The sequence below is a fragment of the Macaca fascicularis genome, chromosome 12, assembly GCF_037993035.2.
Source record: "Macaca fascicularis isolate 582-1 chromosome 12, T2T-MFA8v1.1".
In the NCBI taxonomy this organism is placed as follows: Eukaryota; Metazoa; Chordata; class Mammalia; order Primates; family Cercopithecidae; genus Macaca; species Macaca fascicularis.
Window position 1 is genome coordinate 616775 of NC_088386.1, and position 21466 is coordinate 638240.

At 50.1% G+C, this 21466-nt stretch overlaps 1 pseudogene; it reads left to right on the plus strand.

Moving 5' to 3' along the window:
* LOC102117475 (putative POTE ankyrin domain family member M) overlaps positions 1–21419 on the plus strand; it is a 76237-nt pseudogene extending 54818 nt beyond the window's left edge.
* The last annotated feature ends 47 nt before the right edge of the window (positions 21420–21466 follow it).

Here is a 21466-nt window from a genome sequence, read left to right on the forward strand (position 1 = left end):
GTTGCTGGCCATCTTGGCTGTATGTCTGAATTTGAGCTTAGAGCGTCTGATCAGGTCTATCATCCGCCGAGCACCCAGGTGGGTGGTTCGGTGGATGTGTTGTAACACTTTGTTGTCCTAATTTTTCTGGTAGGATGGTTTGGTCATTAGTATCAGTCCACCACCTATTCTGGATCTGTTTTAGGGGAAGCTTATCAATCCACTGGAGATCTTGTTCTGAATAATCAGGGAAATATGGCAAGTCCCGGGGACCCGGGTCAGGGAGCTGGAGTGCAAGGAGTTGGCTGGGAGCCTTTGCCACCTTTCTTGCAGTTTGGTCCGCCAGAAAGTTGCCTTGAGCAGTTGAAGTAGTTAGTTTCTGATGCCCTGGGCAATGCACAATGGCTAACTTTTCTGGCCTCCATAGGGCTGTTAGCAGGGCTAGGATTTCTTGCTTGTTTTTTATCTCTTTTCCTTCAGCCGTCAGTAACCCCCGCTCACTGTAAATGGCCCCATGTATATGCGCCGTTGCAAAAGCATATCGGTTGTCTGTATATACCGTCAGCTTCTTCCCCGCCCCTAAGGTAAGAGCTTGAGTGAGCGCTATCAGTTCGGCCTTCTGGGCCGATGTCCCCGGGGGCAGGGGTTCCGCCCAGATTACTTCAGTCTCTGAAGTTACTGCTGCTCCAGCGTACCTCTGGCCCTGATGCATGAAGCTGCTCCTATCAGTGAACCAAACGAGGTCGGTGTCAGGAAGTGGGCGGTCCTGCAGGTCTTCTCGAACTCTGTGCACCTGAGCTAGTATCTCGGTGCAGTCGTGGAGTGGGGCGTCCAGGTCCGGGTTGGGCAGCAGCGAGGCAGGGTTTAAGGTCGTTGGGGGCAGGAATGTTATCCTGAGAGGATTTAGTAGTAGTCCTTGGTAGTGGGTGAGTCGGGCGTTACTCATCCAGCGATTAGGTGGCTGTTTGAGTACACCTTCGATGGCATGTGGAGTAACGACCCGCAATTCTTGCCCCATGACAAGTTTATCAGCATCCTGCACCATCAGAGCCGTGGCTGCAATCATTCGGAGACAGGGAGGCCACCCGGCAGCCACTGGGTCTAACTTCTTTGACAGGTAGGCAACTGGCCTCCGCCAGGGGCCTAAGTTCTGTGTTATTACCGCCTTGGCAACACCTTTATTCTCATCTACGTATAAGTGGAAGGGCTTGGTAACATCAGGTAGTCCCAGTGCAGGCGCGGAGAGTAGGGCGGTTTTAATCTGTTGGAAAGCCGACTCGGCTTCGTCTGTCTACTTAAATGGCTGCTGCCCCTGTGTTGCCTGATATAAGGGTTTAGCCAGTTCCGCGAACCCAAGTATCCATAGTCTGCAAAACCCCGCCGACCCCAGGAATTCCCTCACTTGTCGGGTGGATTGCGGCCTGGGGATCTGCAGAACAGTTTGTTTCCGGGCGTCTGTTAACCAGCGCTGCCCTTCTTTAAGCAGGTACCCTAGATATGTTACCTCTGGCTTACAGATTTGAGCTTTCTTTGCCGAGGCTCGGTAGCCTAGATTTCCCAGAGCTTGTAAGAGACCCTTGGTCCCTTGGATGCAAGCTTCTTGGGTCTCAGCAGCAATCAGGAGGTCATCAACATACTGTAGTAAAGTTATTTCAGGGTGTTTGCGTTGGTACTCACCCAGGTCTTCATGGAGGGCCTCATCGAACAGGGTAGGAGAGTTTTTGAATCCTTGCGGCAGTCTGGTCCATGTCAGTTGGCCACTTATGCCCCTATCAGGGTCATTCCACTCGAAGGCGAAGAGCTTTTGGCTCTGAGGGGCTAAAGGCAAACTGAAGAAAGCATCTTTTAAATCTAAAACAGTGTACCATTGATGTTTAGGGTTTAGGATACTCAGGAGGGTATACGGGTTAGGCACAGTTGGATGTATGTCCACAACCCTCTTACTGATTTCTCTTAAGTCTTGTACAGGTCTGTATTCTCCACTATTAGGTTTTCGTACCGGCAACAATGGAGTATTCCAGGGTGAGTGACATGGGCGAAGGACCCCTTGGTCAAGGAGCCGGCAGATATGCGGGGCAATTCCTTTCTTGGCCTCTAGGGGCATCGGGTGTTGGCGTACCTGCACGGGGTCTGCCCCAGGCTTAAGTTCAACAAATAAGGCAGGACGGTGTTTTGCTAGACCTAAGGCCCTCGTTTCTGCCCAAGCTTCTGGATATTGCTGGAGCCAGGTTGCTATGTCCTGGTCAGGGGCCGTTTGCTCCTGGTGGAGCCGGTACTCATCTTCTAGGGTTATAGTCAGGACGGACACGGGTCGATTGTGGGAGTTGGTCATGACGGGCCCCTCAGGGAGGAAATGGATCTGTGCTCCTATTTTAGTTAGCAGGTGTCTCCCTAATAGGGGACAGGGGCTCTCAGGGATGACCAGGAAAGAATGGGTTACATTCTTGGCTCCGAGGTTTACTGTTCTTTGTGTTGTCCATGGGTATGTATTAACTCCTGTGGCCCTTTGTACCCACGAGGACTTGGAGGATAATTTCCTATTAGTTTTAACTAAGACTGAGTGCTGTGCTCCTGTATCGACCAAGAACTGGACCGGGGACCCCTCCACTTGCAAAGTTACCCTAGGTTCGGGGAGGGGATCCGAACCCCGTCTTCCCTAGTCTTCATCTTGAGTGACTAGTACGGGTGTAGACCTAGGAGGTCCCTGTCCTCGTTGTTTCTTTTTGGGGCAGTCTCTTACCCAGTGGCCAGCCTCCTTGCAGTAGGCACATTGGTCTTTTTTCAGATTATCATGCCTGGGGGGCCGCCTGGGTTGGGTGTACTCTGGCTGTAGATGCTCTTTCTGTACCACTGCTGCCAGGACCTTGGTCATTTTTTCAGTGGCCTTAAATTGCCTTTCCTCTGGAGTATCTCTGTTATTGTAAACCCGCTGGGCTATCTGAAGGAGGTCTTGAATCCGCTTTCCTTCTAAGTCTTCTAATTTCTGGAGTTTTCTTTTAATATCTGGGGCTGCCTGATTTACGAAAGACATTACAACAGCTGCCTGACTTCCTGGAGCCTCTGGATCTATGGGGGTGTACTGTCTAAAAGCTTCCATTAATCTTTCTAAGTAGGTAGCTGGGCTCTCTGTCTTTCCCTGCAGAATAGAATATACTTTAGCCAAATTAGTGGGCTTGCGAGCAGCTGCCCGGAGACCTGCCATTAGAGTCTGGCGATTAAGGTGTAGCCGTCCCCTACCTTCTGCCGTGTTGTAGTCCCACGCTGGCCTGGTCAGAGGAAAGGTCGCGTTTATGAGGTCAGGGTTGGCAGTCGGTTGACCGTCGTCCCCCGGGACCAGCTTTCTAGCTTCTACCTGTATTCTCTCTTGCTCTTCTGTGGTAAACAAGATTCGGAGGAGCTGCTGACAATCATCCCAAGTGGGCTGGTGGGTGAACATGACACTATCCAGTAAAGCCAGTAAATCTTTGGGGTTGTCTGAAAACCGAGCACTCTGAGTCTTCTAGTTATACAGATCGCTGGTGGAGAATGGCCAGTACTGGAGCCTGGGGATTCCTGTGTCATCTGGGGGTCCTATTTCCCAAAGGGGTAAAGCCACCGTGGAGTCAGGCGGCTGGGGGGGGGGCTAGTCCGCGAAGTGCACCCTCGCGTCCGCCCCGCCGGCCCTTCAAAGTTACTTTCCCTTTCAGCGGACCCATGAGTGCCAGCCGCCTTCCCTCCGCCTGCTCCTTCCCGCGACACAGCCCGGGGGGCCAGGGCCTGGGGCCCGGAGGGATACGGAGGGGGTTCTGTGAACAGTGGGTCCCTGCTATCAGGTAGAACAGATGGGGGCGGGCAGTTGGTTGCTTGGATTTTAGTGGTCGAGCAACCAGTGCCTTACAGGGTTCAGAGTCTAATTGGAAAGGGGACAGCCAAGGAGGCGGGTTTTCAACAAGGTCCTGCGATATGAGGATGTATGGGATTTGATCTAAGTGGCCCGCACGCCCAGGTAGGAAAATCTTGGATTTTACCCTAGTTATGACAGCAAGCCGGAAGGTCCCTTCAGGTGGCCACCCCACATCAAAGGCAGGCCATTCGGAGCGACACAGAGTAATTAGCTTTCCTTTCCTGATTTCTATACCAAGATCATGGCCCCTTGCTCTAACTTCTTTGAAATTACTTGTAAGGAGAGATAGAGGAGTGCTCTGGGTATTACCCATCCTGTAATGATTTGTAGTCTTTTCCTGTAAAGGAATGTGGGTTAGAATCCCTGTAAAGGAAATCTGATCTGACTTATTAATGATATCTAGTCGCAGGCGCGCTTTGGCAGCCCGAAGCCGGAAGCCCGGGGACCGGGGCCGCTCAGATCGCGAGCGTGCGCCGGAAGCCGGGAGCCTGGGGACCGGGCCGCAAGCACGCGCCGGAAGCCGGGAGCCCGGGTCAGAGTTAGCTGCCCGGGTCGCGATTGCTCTCGGGCGACCCAGATCAAAGACAGCTTTCAGATCGCAAGCGCGCACCGGAAGCCCGGGTCAGAGTTAGCTGCCTGGGTCGCGATCGCGCTCGGGCGACCCAGATCAAAGACAGCTTTCAGATTGCAAGCGCGCACCGGAAGCCCGGGTCAGAGTCAGCTGCTGCCCGGATCGCAAACGCGCTCCCGCAGCTCAGATGGCGATTTAGATCAGAAGAGAGCCAGGGGACGTCTCCCACCGGCCTCCACTGGCCATCCTATAGTGCGTCCGCCAGGACTGTGCCAGCTCCAGTTTCAGATCTCACGAGTCACAGATTCAAATTCAGAACAGACACACAGACACAGACAGACAAACGGAGACGAGCCAGCTCAGCTATCAGTAGATCGATCCTAGCAGATCCGTTGACCAGGGGTCTGGTGGGCTTGGGGAATCCCGGACGGGCCCCCAGATGTTATGCCCAGACTGTTTGTTCCCCAAAGAAGACCACCAGAGTCCAGAGTCAAAGCCAAGCGGCAAGGATCTTTACTACAAGTTCGAGCCTGGTCCCTCCATTCCACAGTATACAAGAGGGCCTCGAACAATGCGAGCGTTTGCTTTTTATAGCCCGAGAGTTACAGGGGAACAAAGGAATTCTTTTGATTCCCGCGCTTTCAGTAACCTTGAACGGCCGTCTCCTTATCGGAGACTTTCCAGGTGGTGTTTGTACTGGGCTCAGGGAGTTTGAAAGATACATGGCGATATGTGGGGGGATGGGAGGATGGGATGTGTTTGTACTGGGCTCAGGGAGTTTTCACCTGGGGCTGAGGAATGTGCCCAGCTCCTTTCACTACTACCCCAGGTCAGAGTGTGTCAGTCATCACTCAATGCCACTCACAGACCACCAACTTCAGAATATCTAGGTGTAAAGGTCTGTACAATAGTCGTAACATAATAATGTAAACAATTTTACGTTAATTATTTATATTATACAGTTACACAATGTAAACACTATTAAAACATGTTTGTCTTCAAAGAATGGCCTTAGTTTCTGTGGGCAGTGTCTCCTCATGGAAAGGTAGTGCATTCCTGCTAAATCACGGACAAAACGGGCCCCCAGGAGCTCTCCAGGCTGCAGCAGCAGCTTCTCATCTATGTCCTTCACTGCATGATGTTGTTGTTGACTTTGAAAGCTCCTTTTCGTCTAGTTTTATCAACAGAGCTGGTATTTCATGAGGATCTACTGCATGCCAGGGCTCCTATGGCACTGCGGTCTTGTTGGTTGCCAAAAGGCAGACCACAGGCCATCTTGAACATAAAGTGCAGAAAGCAGGCAGGATTACCACCCATGGGCCTCGGCCTTCTGTGGCCCTGGCCAGATTTAGAATTTGGGACAAGGCAGGACAAGCTCACTCAGAGCAGCTTGTCGGTGGCTGGGGCCTGTGCATTGCAGGCAAAGCCATGGTGGCTCAAGGAGCAACCAGCCACTTCTGCTAGGCTGGGCCTGGGGTCCGGAGGGTGGTGGCCCTCTGCGTGGGGCCTGCAAGCCTGTATTTTCCTTCTGCAGTGCCCTAGCAGAGGTTTTCCAAGACTCTGTGTTTAAGAGACCAGAATAACTAAAACACGAAACTGAATTGAGTAAGAAAGTGGCAGCCTTTAATTGCAAATATGCACACACACACAGGCGAGGTTCTCCGGTCCTCAAGTGTGGGGCCAGAGAAGTCGCACCGGCTCCTGCTGGTGGCGGACTTTTATGCATTGCTAGCGGAAAGGGGAGGGCAGTGGGCGGGATAGGGGCGTCTCCATAGGCGTGGTTGGATAAGTTTCGGTTTCTTCAGATTGATATCACGTGGCGCATGCTCAGTTGATCCGCACTTTCCCAGGCACGGGCAAGTTGGTGGTGAAGAACCTGGAAGCAACAGGGACTGCACCATTTTGCTCACCTTTTTCCATCTTGTCCCTTTTCCCTCACCCAAACACTCTGCCTCTGCAGCATGCTTCTTCCTGGGAATGGTGGGAGGTGGTTTTCCAGGGTGGAAGCCTCACCAGTGGTTAAGCACTGTCTTCTTGATGCTGACCTCGTGATAGTGAGTTCTCATGAGATCTGGTTTTATAGCAGGGTGTGGCACCTTCTTCCTCTCAGTCTGCTCCTTCTCCTGCCACGTGAAACATCTCCTTGCCCCTTGGCCTTCTGGTGTGATCAGGAGGCACCTGAGTCCTCCCAGAAGCAGAAGCCACTGTGTTTCCTTTGCAGCCTGCAGAACCGTGAGCCCATTAAACTTTCTTTATGATCACACAGACAGTTAGTACTGTAAACTCAAGCCATGAAATGCCTTCAAGGCCTTTTCCCCATTGTCTTGGCAATCAGTGCTCAGCTTCTTTTCATGCAAATATCTGAAGCCTGCGTGAATTTTTTCCCTGAAATTGGACTTTTCTTTTACCACATTGCCAGGCTGTGACAAAGAGAGCTGACAGTGTAGAAGCAGGCTCAGAAGCGGATAAAAGACAGAGGTCGGGAGAGTTGGGAGAGCTTAGAAGACAGCAAGGGGAGGAAAAGTTTGGAGCACTGTAGAGAATTGTGAAATGCTTGTGATGAGAAGGCTGGCAGAAGGATGGACAGTGAAGGCCAGACTTAAAAGGTCTCAGATGAAAATGAGGAATTTCCTGTGAACAGGAGCCAAGGTTCCATTTGATTGGCCTGACAGAGAACATGGCTGCACAGTGACCCTGCCCTGGAGATCTGTGAAACTATGAACTTGCGGGTGATGATTTAGGATGTATCTTGTGGAATGAACATCTAGGCAGCATAGCTCAAGAGGTGTCCTGTCTGCGTCGAACAGCCTGTGTTATGTGTGAGCCTAAGGAATGACCTCAAGTTGGAACTTCTATTTAAAGGAGAAGCGGAGCTCAAAAGTTTGGAAAATTTGCAGCCTGGCCAAGTGGTCAAAAAGAAAAGCTATTTTCTTTTTGAAAATAGGATAGCTAACAGCTAATAGCTAATAAAATAGAAAATAGCTAATGGGGAAAATTCAAGAAGGCTCAGGGTATTTGCATAAAAAGGAGCTTAGTGCAAGCAGCCAAGACAAAGGGTAAAAGGCCTTGAAGGCATTTCAGAGACCTTTGCAGTGGCCCTTGGTGTCACAGGTCCGGGGGCCTAGCAGAGATGAATGGTTTCCTGGGCCAGCTGCATGGCCCGGCTTCTGTGCGCATCCTCAGGACGCTGCTGTCTTCATCCCTGCAGCTCGAGCTCCAGCCATGACTGAAAGATGCACAGATAGAGCTTGGATCACTGCTTCAGAGGTGGCTCCAAGCCTTGATGGCTTCCACATAGTGTTAAGCCATTAGGTGCACAGAGCAAGAGACCAGAGGCTCGGGAGCCTCCGTCTAGACTTCAGAGGATGTAGAGAAAAACCTGGGTGTGCAGGCAGGAGCTTTTCCAAGACCAGAGCCTCATGGAAAACCTCTACTAGGGCAGCAAAGAAGGGACATAGAGGGTTGAAGCCCCCACACAGGGAGGCTCCATTCTCCAAACCCCAGATTCATAGACCCACCAACAGCTTGCACCCTGAGTGTGGAAAAGGCACAGGCACTCAACATCAGCCCTGTCCATGAGAGGCAGCCTTGGGTGCTGAACACTGCAAAGCCACAGGCGCAGATCTGCCCAAGGCCTTGGGAGCCCAGCCCCCACACCCCTGTGCCCCGGATGTGGGACAAGGATTCAGAAAGGATGATTTTGGAGCTGTCGGATTGAGTGACTGGCCTCCTGGGTAATGGATGTTCATGTATCCTGTGAGTCCCATCTGTGTTTTGTTTTTCTTTCTGGCAATTTTTTTTCCTGTTGCCTGGAATGCTTACCCATTGGCTGTACAATCATTGTACCTTGGAGGTTAACTAACTTGCTTTATAATTCAGAAACTCAGGGGCAGAAAGGACTGTAGCCTTGTCTCAGATGAGACTTTGAGGTTTGGACATTTCAGTAAATGCTGGAATTATTTAAGATTTGGGGGACTGTAGGGAAGGCATCATTGTATTTTGCAGTGTGAGAAAGATAGGAGATTTGGGAGACCAGGGACAGAATAATATGATTTGGCTCTGTGTCCCTACCAAAACTCCTGTGGAATTGTAACGGGAAAAGTTAAATGTGGGGACTGGTGGATGGTGATTCAATCACGGTGGACAGTGGAGGTTGGAAGGTGGGGGTGGTCAGGAGTATTGCAGGGATTGTGGTGGGGTTCGGGGGAAAGGCAGGGGTGGGAGGCAGATCCTTCACAAATGGTTAAACACCATCTTTTTAATGCTGTCTTTCTGATAGTTTGCTTCATGATTTAGGGTCTTTGAGATTCAATGAATACTGGCCTGCTGGGTTTCGGATGTACATTGGGCCTGTGGTCCCGTTTGTATTATTTTTCTGGGAAATTTCTTCCCTTTGGATTGAGAAAGCTTACCCCATGTCTGTGCCATCACTGCACCTTAAAAGAACTGCGTTTGAAATTCACGGACTCATAGGCAGAAGAGACTGTAGCCTTGTCTCAGATAAGACTTTGAACTTTTTACATTTGAGTTAATGCTGGGATGAGTTAAGGCTTTTGGAAACATTTGAAGAGGCATGACTATTTTACTCTGTGAGAGTGACATGAGATTCAGGGGGAGAGGATCAAGGGCAGAATAATATGGTTTGGCTATATTTCCCTAGAAAAACTCATGTGGAATTGCAATCCAGAATGTTGGAGGTGGAGCCTGGTGGGAGGTGATTTAATCGTGGATGGGAGGGGGGTGGGATTGGAGGGAAAAAGGGGTGGGTAGGGTGGTGAGCAGTAAGCTGGCTGTAGGGTGGTGGGAGGGTGGGGTAGTAGGAAGGAGGAGTAGCCCGCTGCAGAGGCAGAGGCTCGTGGAAAACCTCTCCTAGGACAGTGCACCTGTGGCTTTGCAGGGTGAAGCCCCATGGCTGCTCTCATGGGCTGGGCTGATGTTGAGTGCCACTAGCTTTTCCATACTGAAGGTGTGAGCTGTTGGTGGGGCTATGAACCTGGGGTTTGGAGGATGGTGGCCTCCTGCATAGGGGTTCCAAGCCCATGTTTTTCTTCTGCACTGGCATAGTACAGGTTTTCCAAGAGGCTCTGCCTCTGCCTCAGGCTTCTGCCTGGAAACAGTAGGGGGTGGAGGTGGGTTGGGGGTCGGATCCTTCACCAGTGATTAAGCACCATCTTCTTGATGCTCACCTTGTGATAGTGAGTTGTCATGAACTTCCTCATGGTGTTAAGCCACTGGTTGGATGGAGCATGAGACTAGAGAGTTGGGAGCCTCTGCATAGACATTGGAGGATGTATGGATATGTCTGGGTGTCCAGGCAGAAGCCTTCCAAAAAGGCAGCACCTCATAAGAAACCTCCACCAGGGCAGTGCAGAAGGAAAATACGGAGTTGGAGCCCCCACACTGGAGGCCACCATCATGCAGACCCCAGATTCATAGACCCCACAACAGCTTGTACCGTCAGTGGGGAAAAGCTACAGGTACTCAACACCAGCCCAGCCCATGAAGGCAGCCCTGGGGCATAAACCCTGCAAAGCCACAGGTGCAGAGCTGCCCAAGGCCTTGGGAGCCCAGCCCTTACTTCCGTGTGCCCTGGATGTGGGACAAGGTTTCAAAAAGGGTAATTTTGGAGTTGTAGGATTGAATGACTGGCCTTCCGGGTTTGGAGTTTCATGGGGCCTGTAAGTCCTTTCTGTGTTTTGTTCTTACTGGCAAAATTACTCCTTTTGGCTGGGAATGCTTACGCATTGCCTGTATAAGCATTGTACCTTGGAAGTAGTTAACTTGCTTTATATTTCAGAGGTTCATGAGTCTAAAGATCTGCAGCCTTGTGTTGGGTAAGACTTTAAGCTTTGAACATTTGTATAAATGATGAAATGATGTAAGACTTTGGGGGATTGTAGGGAAGGTGTTATTGTAGTTGGCAATGTGAGAAGGACATGAGATTTGGGCCAAGGACAGAATAATAAAATTTAGCTCTGTGTCCCTACCAAAACTCATGTGCAGTTGTAATGGGGAATGTTAAAGGTGGGGCCTGGTGGAAGATGATTAAATCATGGTGGAGAGTGGGGGTTGGAAGGTGGGCGATAGGGAGAATGGGGGGATTATGTTGGGGGTGAGGGGTGAAAAATGATGGTGGCAGGTGGATCCTTCACAAATGATTAAACACAATCTCCTTATTTCTGTCCTTGTGATAATGAGTTCTCTTCATGATTTTGGAGCTGTGAGACTGAATGGATACTGGCCTCTTGGGTTTTGGACTTGCATTGGGCCTGTGGTCCCATCTGTGTTATTTTGCTGGGAAGTTTCTTCCCGTTGGATTGAGAAAGCTTACCCAATGGTTGTACCATCTTGTATCTTGAAAGAAAAGAATACCCTTTTAAATTCAGGGACTCATAGGCAAATGGGACTGTAGGCTTGTCTCAGATGAGACATTGAACTTTTTACATTTGAGTTAATGCTGGAATGAGTTAGGACTTTTGGCAACTTTTGAAAAGGTATGATTGTATTTTGCTCTGTAAGAAGGACATGAGATTCGGAGGCTTCAGGGTCAGAATAATATGGATTGGCTGTGTTTCCCTACAAAATCTCATGTGAATTGTAATCCTGAATGTTGGAGATGGGGCTTGGCGGTAGGTGATTTAATCGTGGATGGAAGGGGGTTGGGGTTGGAAGGAAAAAATGTGAGTAGTATCAGTAGGAGTGGGTTGTCGGTAGGGTGGTGAGAGGGTGGTGGGTAGTAGGAAGGGGGAGTAGCCTGCTGCAGAGGCACAGCCTCATGGAAAACCTCTACTAGGGCAGTGCTGGCTTTGCAGGCTTTAGCCCCCATGGCTGCTCTCATGGGCTGAGCTGGTGTTGAGTGCCTGTAGCTTTTCCATACTGAGGGTGCAGACTGTTGGTAGGCTTATGAGTCTGGGGTCTGGAAGATGGTGGCCTCCTGTGTGGGGGCTCCAAGCCCATATTTTCCTTCCGCACTGCCATAGTAGAAGTTTCCCAAGAGGCTCTGCCTCTGCAGGAGGCTTCTGCCTGGAAACAGTAGGCGGTGGTGTGCGTGGTGGATCCTTCACCAATGGTTAATCTTCTTGGTGCTGATCTCCTGATAGTGAGTTCTCATGTGATCCGGTTGTATAACGCGCTGTGGCACCTCTTTCCTCTCTCTGTCTTGCTCGTACTTCTGCCATATAAAACAGTTCATTGCCGCTTGGCCTTCTGGTGTGGTTAGGAGGGTCCTGATGAGCGTGCACCTGCTCAGTGGACCTAGTCAGTTGGGACTTGGTCAGTGAGGCTTATTTAGTGGCAGCATGGTCAGCAGGGGTCTGCTTACAGAGGGTCTCAGGGGGATCTAGTAGTGGGGGTTTTGGTGAGTGGGGACCTATTGACAGCCAGTTGTTTGGTGTCTGGTCAGTGCAAACCTGGGCTGTGGGGCTTGACCAGTGGAGACCTGATTAGCTGGGGCTTAGTGGTAGCCTGGTCAGCATGGGCTGGGTCACTTGTGAGCAGGTCAAGGGGTGCTATTCAGTGGAGGACTGGTCACATGGGACCTAGTCAGCAGGGCCTGGGGGGTGTGTCCTCATCAGTGAGGCCCTTGCCAGTGGGGCCCTGGTCAGGGAAACCTGGTCAGTGGGACCTAATCAGAGGGGGCCTGGTCAGAGAGGACTTGGTCAGTGGTGGCTTTTGTAGCACCGGTCTATGGGGTGACCTGGTCATCAGGGACTTGAGCAGTTGGTGCCTGTTTGTGGGGCCTACTTATTAGGGTTCCAGTCGGGGCATCTGGTCACCTCAGGCCTGGTTAGGAGGGGCCTGATCAGTGGCAGCCTGTTCCCTAGAGGCCTGGTCAGTGGGGCCTCATCTGTGGGGTCAGGCAGTGGTGTCATGATCGGTGGAACCTGGTAAGTGAGGCCTTGTCAGTAATGACCTAGTCAGTGAGAACTTGTCAGTGAGGACCTGGTCAGTGAGGCCTTGTCAGTAATGACCTAGTCAGTGAGAACTTGTCAGTGAGGACCTGGTCAGTGAGGCTTTGTCAGTAAGGACTTTGTCAGTGAGGCCTGGTCAGTAAGGACCCAGTCAGTGAGGCCTTGTCAGTGAGGCCTTATCAGTAAGGTCCTGGTCAGTGAGGCCTTGTCAGTGAGGTCCTGGTCAGTGGGGTCCTGGTCATTGTGTGCCTGGTAGCAGGGGCATGGTTAGTGGGGCCTGGTGATGGGGGGTCTAATCAGTGAGGGTGTGGTCAGGGAAGACCTGATGTGTGGAGTCTAGTTAGCAGGAACCTGGTCAGTGGGGACTGCTGAGCACTGCTTGGAGAAGCCAGGTATATTGTGTGTTATCAAGGGCCCTGTGGACAGCTGGGATGGTCCAGTGGTGCCCAACAGCCCAGTCAAAAGTGGACAAAGCAGGTGTGCGGATGGACCTGGGAGATCTTGCTCAGAGATTCTGACAGGACAAAGGTAAAGAAAGGGCCAGAGTGGCCGGAGAGATGGTCACAGTCTATGGGCTGCACAGGATGATGGAAACCAGGGAACAGGCAGTGTGGGCAGCTGGGGTGCAGGGAGAGGCAGGTGCATGCTGGGAGGTCAGACCCTGTGAGGGCTGTGAGGGGTCAGGTGGGGTGGGCTCCAGGTGCACCCTCAGTGCACTGGGTGGGTCTCACCCCAGGCTCCCTGAACCCCAGCCAGGTGATATGGTCACTCCCTGGGGGACTGCTCTCAGGCCCCGGCTACCCACCCTGGGCAGTGCTGTCCCATGTCAGGACTGTCAGGACTGGACTTTCTCAGATCCTGTGGAGAGCACAGCCTCCAGCCTAGGAGGGGCAGCCCCATGGTGCAGCCTGAGCTCTCCATGGGCCTGGAGCATCCCCTGCCAGCCTTGTGCTCCCTCTTCTCCCAGATCTCATTTTTCCAGTGTCAGCCAGCAGGGAGGCCCCATCCTCCCTTCCCTGTGTGTCTCCTGGGCTGAAACTTGTGGCAGATTGGGTCAGGGATGGGCTTCCCTCAGGCCTATTTGGGGAGGGGACTGGCTCCCAGCCTGGTGCAGGTCCTCAGCTCTGCCTTGGTTGCCTTAGAGTAAGATGGACCAGTCAGTGCCCTGAAGGTGAAGATAAGCGACTGTCCTGCTGTTGGGAGGCTGGTCTAGGGATGGAGGACTTAACAGGTCCTCCCAGTCTGTCAGGCCTGGGCAGCACTGTCTTGTCTTAGGACTCAGGCCAGTCCTGAGATGAGGCAGTGCTGCCCAGGGTGGGTGGCCGGGACCTGACAGAAGTCTCCCAGGGAGTGACCACATCACACATCCAGGGTCCAGGGAGCCTGGACTGTGACATGCCCAGTGCACTGAAGGTGCACCTGGAGCCCACTCCACCTGATGCCTCCACAGCCCTCACAGGGTCTGACCTCCCAGCATGTTCTTGCCTCTTCCTGCACCCCAGCTGCCCACCTTGCCTGTTCCCTGAGTTCTTCCATCCTGTCCAGCAGGATGGGATGGACAGGGGGACAGCCTGTGTGCACATTTCATGGCAAGTGGGAGTGGCACACCATCTCTGGGAGGCACCATGGTTCCTGCCAAATCTGACCCCAGGACTCTGTCCTTGAGGTGGTTTTACCAAACCCCAAACCCAGAACTGTGGTTGTGGCTCAGGGGTCAGCATCTGCTAGTGCCAGGACACTACTGGGAGGCTGGGACTTGACCAAAGCCCATGGTGTCTCTGACCTGAGGACAGGGTGTCTTGGGACTATAAGGCCAGGCAACCAATGGCCATTGGGTCATAGGGGTTCAGCCCCAATGTTTGTCCTTCCCTGGCTCCTTCTGATTCAGTGCCATCAGGGCCCTGGAGCCCAAGACTCAGCATCCAAGGTCCCCTCCAGGAATCCTGTTGGCTCAGCATACTTTATCGCGTGTCATCTGAGAGCAAACGTGTAAAATCGGATGCACAGAAAAATGACTCAAAGTGCTTACTGACTAGAAGAAATCTAGGAGCAGCAAGGTGGTAATGGGGAAAGGGAGGGACCTCCATGACCAGTGTCTGCAGAGCCAGGGGTACAGGCGCCCAGTGCTGTGGCCTGGCACCAGCTGCCTCTCAGAGGGTGGGTGGCACACTGTCCTTACCCAGAGGACAGCAGGCCTGGTCACCAGCTTTTCTACCTGTTCCTGTAAGCATCACATTGCTGGAGGACAATTTCATCCCAGAGCTTGGACCATCCCTAACTCAGGGGTTAGGGGTTGTCTCTTGGTGACGTAAATGAAAAACCAGGTCCAGATCAGAGTTCCTGACGTTGAACACTCATCCATTCTTTGAATCATGGGAGGGGAGGCCTGGTACTAGGTAGACCTAACCTCTTTGAGGAACCACAGAGCCCAAGGCTGGAAACCTCCAGCATCCTCCACCCCCGATCCTCCCTGGGACCCCTGTGGCCTGTCTCACTGAGCACTCTTCCGTCCGTAGATGTCTCGGCTGCTCTATGAGGGAGTTCCTTTTCAGGTGTGGGGCTGGGCATGGCCACTCCTGCTGGATGTCCAGATGGTGGAAACCAAGGACCTAGGGAAATACTAGGTACAGCCTTTCCACGCTCATCCAGCGCAGGACAAACAGGCCAGGCGGTGTCAGGAGCCCAGGTCTCCAGCTGGAGGGAACGTCAACCCTGCAGTGGGAACAGGGGCCCATTGTACATCCTAGGCACAGACACCACATGTAAGCTGGGCTTGGTACCTACTCCTCCTCAGATTCAGAAAGAAGCCAAACAAGGAGCTTTGTGCAGAATGAAGCCTCCTTCCTTCCAGAAGCACTGCTGACTGTTTGGCGGTTGCCATTTGTGGCAGTGAGCCTTTTGTTTATTCTGAGGTTGGGCTAGTTTCTCCTCTTGGCCCTGACCTACAGATTATAAAGCAGAACAGCAAGAGGTCCGCAGGAAACATCCACAGATGGCATTGGAAATAAGTCACCTTCTGAGAAGCATGTCATGTTTTGGGAGGGCTAAGGCATCAAGTAAGGCCTATGGGGTTGGAGGATCCCTGGGCAGGTGGGGCAATCCACAGCCTTGGGGTCTTCGCATGGGAATCGGGAGGTCCCGAGGCAGAGGCAGTGGTCCCACAGGAGGAGTCACAGAGCCACCAAGGGCTCTCCTGGCCCAGGGAGCAGTCAACACCATGAACTGAACACCTGCTGAGCTCAAAGTCCTGGTCCAGACTGGGGCATGTGGGGCCAGGAGGGAACTCGGAGTGGGAGACAGAGAGACAAGTGTGCTCAGAGGGCACCCGTTTCTGGAAGTAGTGTGGTCCAGAGATTTTGGCTGGGAAGGGCTTCCAGGGTTTCATATGTGTTGTGGAGCTGCTTCCTCTCTCCAGCCTCACCCTGCAGGAATGCCAGTGAATATGTTGCCGCCATCTTGGAGCTCAGTGCCCTCATAGTGTAATGACACCAGCAGATCTGCCTGTGCACGGACTTCGTATACTATCTCATTCCTTAGGAGCAGTGCTTCTGTAGGGCCTCTGACTTAGTGCACAACTTCAGACACCATCATCCTGGAGCAGCACTGCACCCTCACTAGCCATGGTGTTGATGACTTCCTGAAGGCCAAGGCCACGTTCAAGGCTTCGGACTTCATTGATGCACTTGTGCTGAGCAGGGCGGGCTTCTCCGGGACCTTAATTCAGGAGGTAGAATGGAGCTTGGGATCAAGCATCTGGTGAAAGAACTTGCACGTGATCTGGAAGGCTCTGGAGAGCCATGGAAGGTGCTGGATGAAGGAGTGACAGATTGGTTTTAGAGATGACTGTAGAAGGCTGCTTAGGAGTGAACAAAAGCCAGGAGACCAGGGAGGGAGCTTGTGGGGCAGGTCTGGAGATGGCAAGGGAGGGATCCTGCTTGGATGAAAGGTCTTCAGGCACTGTCTCAGGTTACACTCAGGTGCCCTCAGAGCTAGTATGTTCAGAGTCTTGCCTCCAGGATGAAAATGGGAAGGAGTTGTCAGACGGGGACATAGAAATGGAGGCTGGCATATTCATGAGTGCCGGTGGTGGTCCCGGTGTGGGACTACTGTGGCAACAAGGATCTTTCCTTTCAGGGATGATGTGGATGGACCCTACATCACTCCATTCTGCCCTTCCTTTCGCTCCTCCCATTCTCCCAAAAGCCTCAGTGCATGGGCGCTGTTCATCCTGTGGTGCTGAAGCAGCCAAGAGTCACAAGCCTGCCTGGCTGCCTCTGGGTATGACAGCAGAGCCAGTGGCCTCTACTGGATCCTGTACAACTTCACAAGACACCCAGACACCGGGAGTGCTGCCAGCACGTGGTGCAACAGTTCTGAGGGATCACAGTCTTGAAGACATTGAATGGTGGGTGCAGGGCCTCATGGCCTGTTCCCCAGTCCGTCTCATTGGCTCTGGTCCAGGTGGTGAAGGGGGAACATGTTTTTGTCCGTTCTGCCATGATTGCCCGGGAGGAAAAGGAGCAGAGCCCAGAAGCAGTAAAATGAATTAGTAAAGTCAGTTTTCTTTTCTGAACTACATCTCTGTCATCTGTAAGTTGAAGGGAATTCCTTCTACCCCACGAGGCTGCTTGGGGAATGACTGACAGTGTGTGTAGAGCAGGTGCCACCCAGCAGGCATTTGGTGTCCAGACCACTCCTCTTCCCTCTTGGTTTTCTGACTGCATTTGCATTTTGTTCCCAAGACCTTCACTCCCCTTAATTTTGCTCTTCCGTCTGATTCCCACCTTATCTTCTATCCCATGGATTCACCAGGATCTAAGTGAGTAACAGTCATGTATGCATGTATGTGTATGTACATATTCCCTGTGCTGGTGTTGGAGTGTGGTGTGTGTGTGTGTGTGTGTGAGAGAGAGAGAGAAAGAATGTGTGTGTGTGAGAAAGAATGTGTGTGTGCGTGAGAGAGAGAGGGAGAGAGCAAGAGAGGGAGAAAGAGTGTGTGTGTGTGTGTGTGTTTGTGTGTGTGTGTGTTGGGGTCACTGAGGGACTGAAATTCTCCACACCAGGCTGTAGTCCTGCTCATTGCTGGAGGTGCTGTCAGGGCCCTTGCCACTGACCCTCCAGGTCTCATTCTTGCAGTGCAGGCAGGGTATTCTGGAGGAATCATGCCCTTGGAAGAAGCCCTGAGAAGTGACTGGTAGGTATGAGTGGATAAATACCCGAACTCCCTTGCTCCGGGTGGGATGACTCTGAGACACATGTTCTATGCTGTGTCTCAGAGGTACCCGGCAGGGCTGAGTCCTGACTGCCCACGGTGGAAACATTCTTGATGAAGGTCCCTTTAACTGCTGCATTCCATTCCTGTCTCAGTTCCCCACTCCTGTACTGGTGTTTCCTGCAATTAGTACCGGAAGAACTGGCAGTATAATTGCTGTCCTAGAGTCACCTCCAGATAAAATTTTTATACTTGAATCTTTGCCTCAGGATCTACTTCCAGGAAACTCAAACTAAGATACACATTTTTATTTTGGCTCCTCCAGTCTTCATAGACCTGTCATTGTGCTGTTTTTACCAAAAATGATCATGAGGATCAGAGAGGGAAAGTCACTTGGCCAAAGTCACACAGCTGAACAGTGGTGGAGTTCAACTTTGACAATGGACTGTCTGACCCCAAGTTGTATACTTGCTTCTCTCCCAAGAGACTCCTCTCTTATCAGGCTCAAATGAATGAAAGGAGGATGTTAAAGGTAGGATCTCTGAAGCCTGTGCCAGAAGAACCCCAGCTCATTGCTGGCACCTGTGTTCTCATTCTTACTTCATTAAGAGTAAAGTAAAGTTTATTGAGTTCATTAAGTATCTTTAGTGAGAACTGGGACCAAACAGATTTTCTGACTCTAAAAGAGATATTTTTACGGGAACAGATGTATACCTACAAGTATAAAGACAAGCATACACATATTTCTTTACTGCTCATAATTCATGTCAGTTAGTCCTTATTAGAATGTGGGATGTATAAATGTAAGAGAATTTTCATGTTAAAATTGACAGATACATATTTAAATAGTCCTAAAGGAATTTAATTATTTTTCTTTTATATGAGAAACTATATAACTTCATTGATAATACAATAACCCTTTGTTTTTCACGTTGAAAATACAATGTATTCTGCAAATAACTAAAGCCTAATTTTGTATTAGCATTTTAAATTCTCAATCTTTTTTATTATTATTACACTTTTAAGTTCTGGGACACGTGGAGAATGTGCAGGTTTGTTACATAGGTATACACAGAACAGGGTAGTTTGCTGCACCCATCAACCTGTCATCGACATTCAGTGCTACATTAGGATGTGGAGAAATAGGAACGCTTTCATGCTGTTGGTGGGAGTGTGAATGAGTTCAACCATTGTGGAAGACAGTGTGGCGATTCCTCAAGGATCTAGAACCAGAAATACAATTTGACCCAGCAATCCCATTACTGGGTATATACCCAAAGGATTATAAATCATTCTACTAAAAGACACATGTACACGTATGTTTACTGCAGCACTATTCACAATAGCAAAGACTGGGAACCAACCCAAATGCCCATCAGTAATAAAGTGGATAAAGAAAATGTGGCACATATACACCATAGAATACTCTGCAGCCTTACAAAAGCATGAGTTCATGTCCTTTGCAGGGACATGGATGAAGCTGGAAACCATCATTCTCAGCAAACTAACACAGGAACAGAAAACCAAACACCACATGTTCTCACTCATAAGTGGGAGTTGAACAATGAGAACAAATGGACACAGGGAGGGGAACATCACACACTAACCTTTCAGTGGGTGGGGCGCTAGGGGAGGGATAGCATTAGGCGATTTAATGATTTTAAAATTCAATTCTGTTGAAATGTTTACTCCAAGAAGCCATGTGTTTTTGAGAGCTAATCCTGATATGTTCAAATCTTAATGACTTAAGTTGATGGAGCGAACTTCTTTTTAATTAGTAATTCCCTAATTTGCCTGACTGTTGGAATTTCCAGGGCATGTTGAAAACACAGATTATCCAGACTCTTATCTCTGCAGATGTATTTAGTGGTTCTAAAATGGCACCAAGGGACCTGGATTTTTCCCAGGGTCGCTGTGTAATTCACACTCATGAACAGGCAAGTTTGGGAAATAGTGCCTTAAGGAGATTTTTCACTGAGCAGTCTTCATTTGAAGTGAAGATCATTTATCTTCTAATACCCATGATTCCTCTTTGTGGTGCTGTCTTTATCGCCTGCTGTCTTTCAGTTCCTACAAGCTTTAATTGAATGACAGATCCTAGTATATCTGTACCTACTAAAAACCACACTTCTGAAGCGACATGGCCAGCAGAAGCCACAGCTAGTCTGCCATGTAAAAAAGGAAAGGTCCATGTGCCCTGATGGTGCAGGAGTGAGAGGCAGGGGAATGGAGACCCCCACAGCCAGCAGCAGTGGCCCTCATCACAGCCCTCTGGGAGATATGAAAGGAGGTCAGACGGTGGACAGTAGTCTTGCCTTCGTGCTATAGAACACGTTGTTAACACCAAAAAAAGCTGATCTCTTCCAGGGGAATGTTGAAAGCTGATGCTAGCACTTGTGCTCTTTGGTTGGTTGTTTGAGATTGAGTCTTACTCTTGTTGCCCAGGTTGGAGTGCAATGCATGATCTCGGCTCACTGCAACCTCTGCCTCCTGGGTTCAAGCAATTCTCCTGCCTCAGCTGGGATTACAGGTGCCCACCACCATGCATGACTAATTTTTTATTTTTAGTAGAGATGGGATTTCGCCATGTTGGCCAGGCTGGTCTCCATCTCCTGACCTCGGCCAAAGTGTTGGGATTACAGGCGTGAGCCATTGTGCCTGGCCTGTGATTTAATTTAATTTAATCATTGCACAGCTTCAAAATGACAGCTAAGTAGCTGACATAAAAATGAAAATTCTGCGTTCTTTGATGTTAGCAGGCTTCATATACAAACCAGAATGTGATTAAATTTTTTCTTAAACTGAATAATTTTCACATAGGCAGGCCATTGGCAGGCCATTCAGCATCTGGCTTATGTTTGGGCCAGGCTGGGTGCTTCATAAAAGTCTGGAGGGAAATACAGAGGACAATTCTTCATAAGCATTAGACTCAGAAATACCTTGCTTCCCAGTGAAAAGTTTAAATTGACTTTCACGCCACCTTCATCAAACTGAGGTTGGTCAACACTTAATCACCACTGCCACTGGACACTTCGACTTCCAATTTTGCTACCTGCTCTACAAAGTTACACCCCTTCCTTCCTTTCCTGCATTCTCCCTACAACCTCTTCTTTTGAGTTCATCCACTCTCTCTCATCATTGTCCATCTCTGCTTCCCAAAACCTTATATAGTACAGAAATTGACCAATCAAGATTACCATGTCAAAGAGCATCCATTTACTGAATAAGGCAGCTGGCTCCTGGGGGCAGAAAAGTGATTAGACACAGATAAAAATCATAATCCCTACTCTCCTGGACTCACTGTCCAATGGGGAGACAGACACATAAGCAAATGCAACTTGATAACTACAAGAGTCAAGTGAATTACATAATCCCGACTGGAGAAAGAGCTAATGTTATTATAAGACAGTGTGTCCAGTATTTACTCTCTAACAGATTTCCTGATTAACGTCTAGGCTTGCCAACTTGTTGCGTAAGAAAATTGGAACGTGGGGGAGGGGAAATACGTATGCTTGTTAGTATTTCAATCCGTAAATGCATAAATAATGTAACTATTAATGATATCATGTTTATTCAATAAGTTTGAACCAAAATTGAGAGTCATCTTTAGAAGAAACTGTGTATGTGTCTATGTGTGTACACATGTAGATATACAGATATTGCTTTCTGAAATTTTCAATGACTTTATGCTTCTTCTGAAGCAATTCAAGTTTAGAATTTGAGACCCATGGGTCATAGTATCTTCCTGAGTGTACTGAAGAACATTTAGATTAATTTCAGACGTGTATTTTGGTTTACATAGTGTTTTTTATCCCTGCAAATTTATTTACTGTTTTTAAAATAAATTGAGAATAACAGCAGCAACCCTGAATTGAGTGAAAGTCCTGAGAAGGGCATTGTCCAACCAGTGC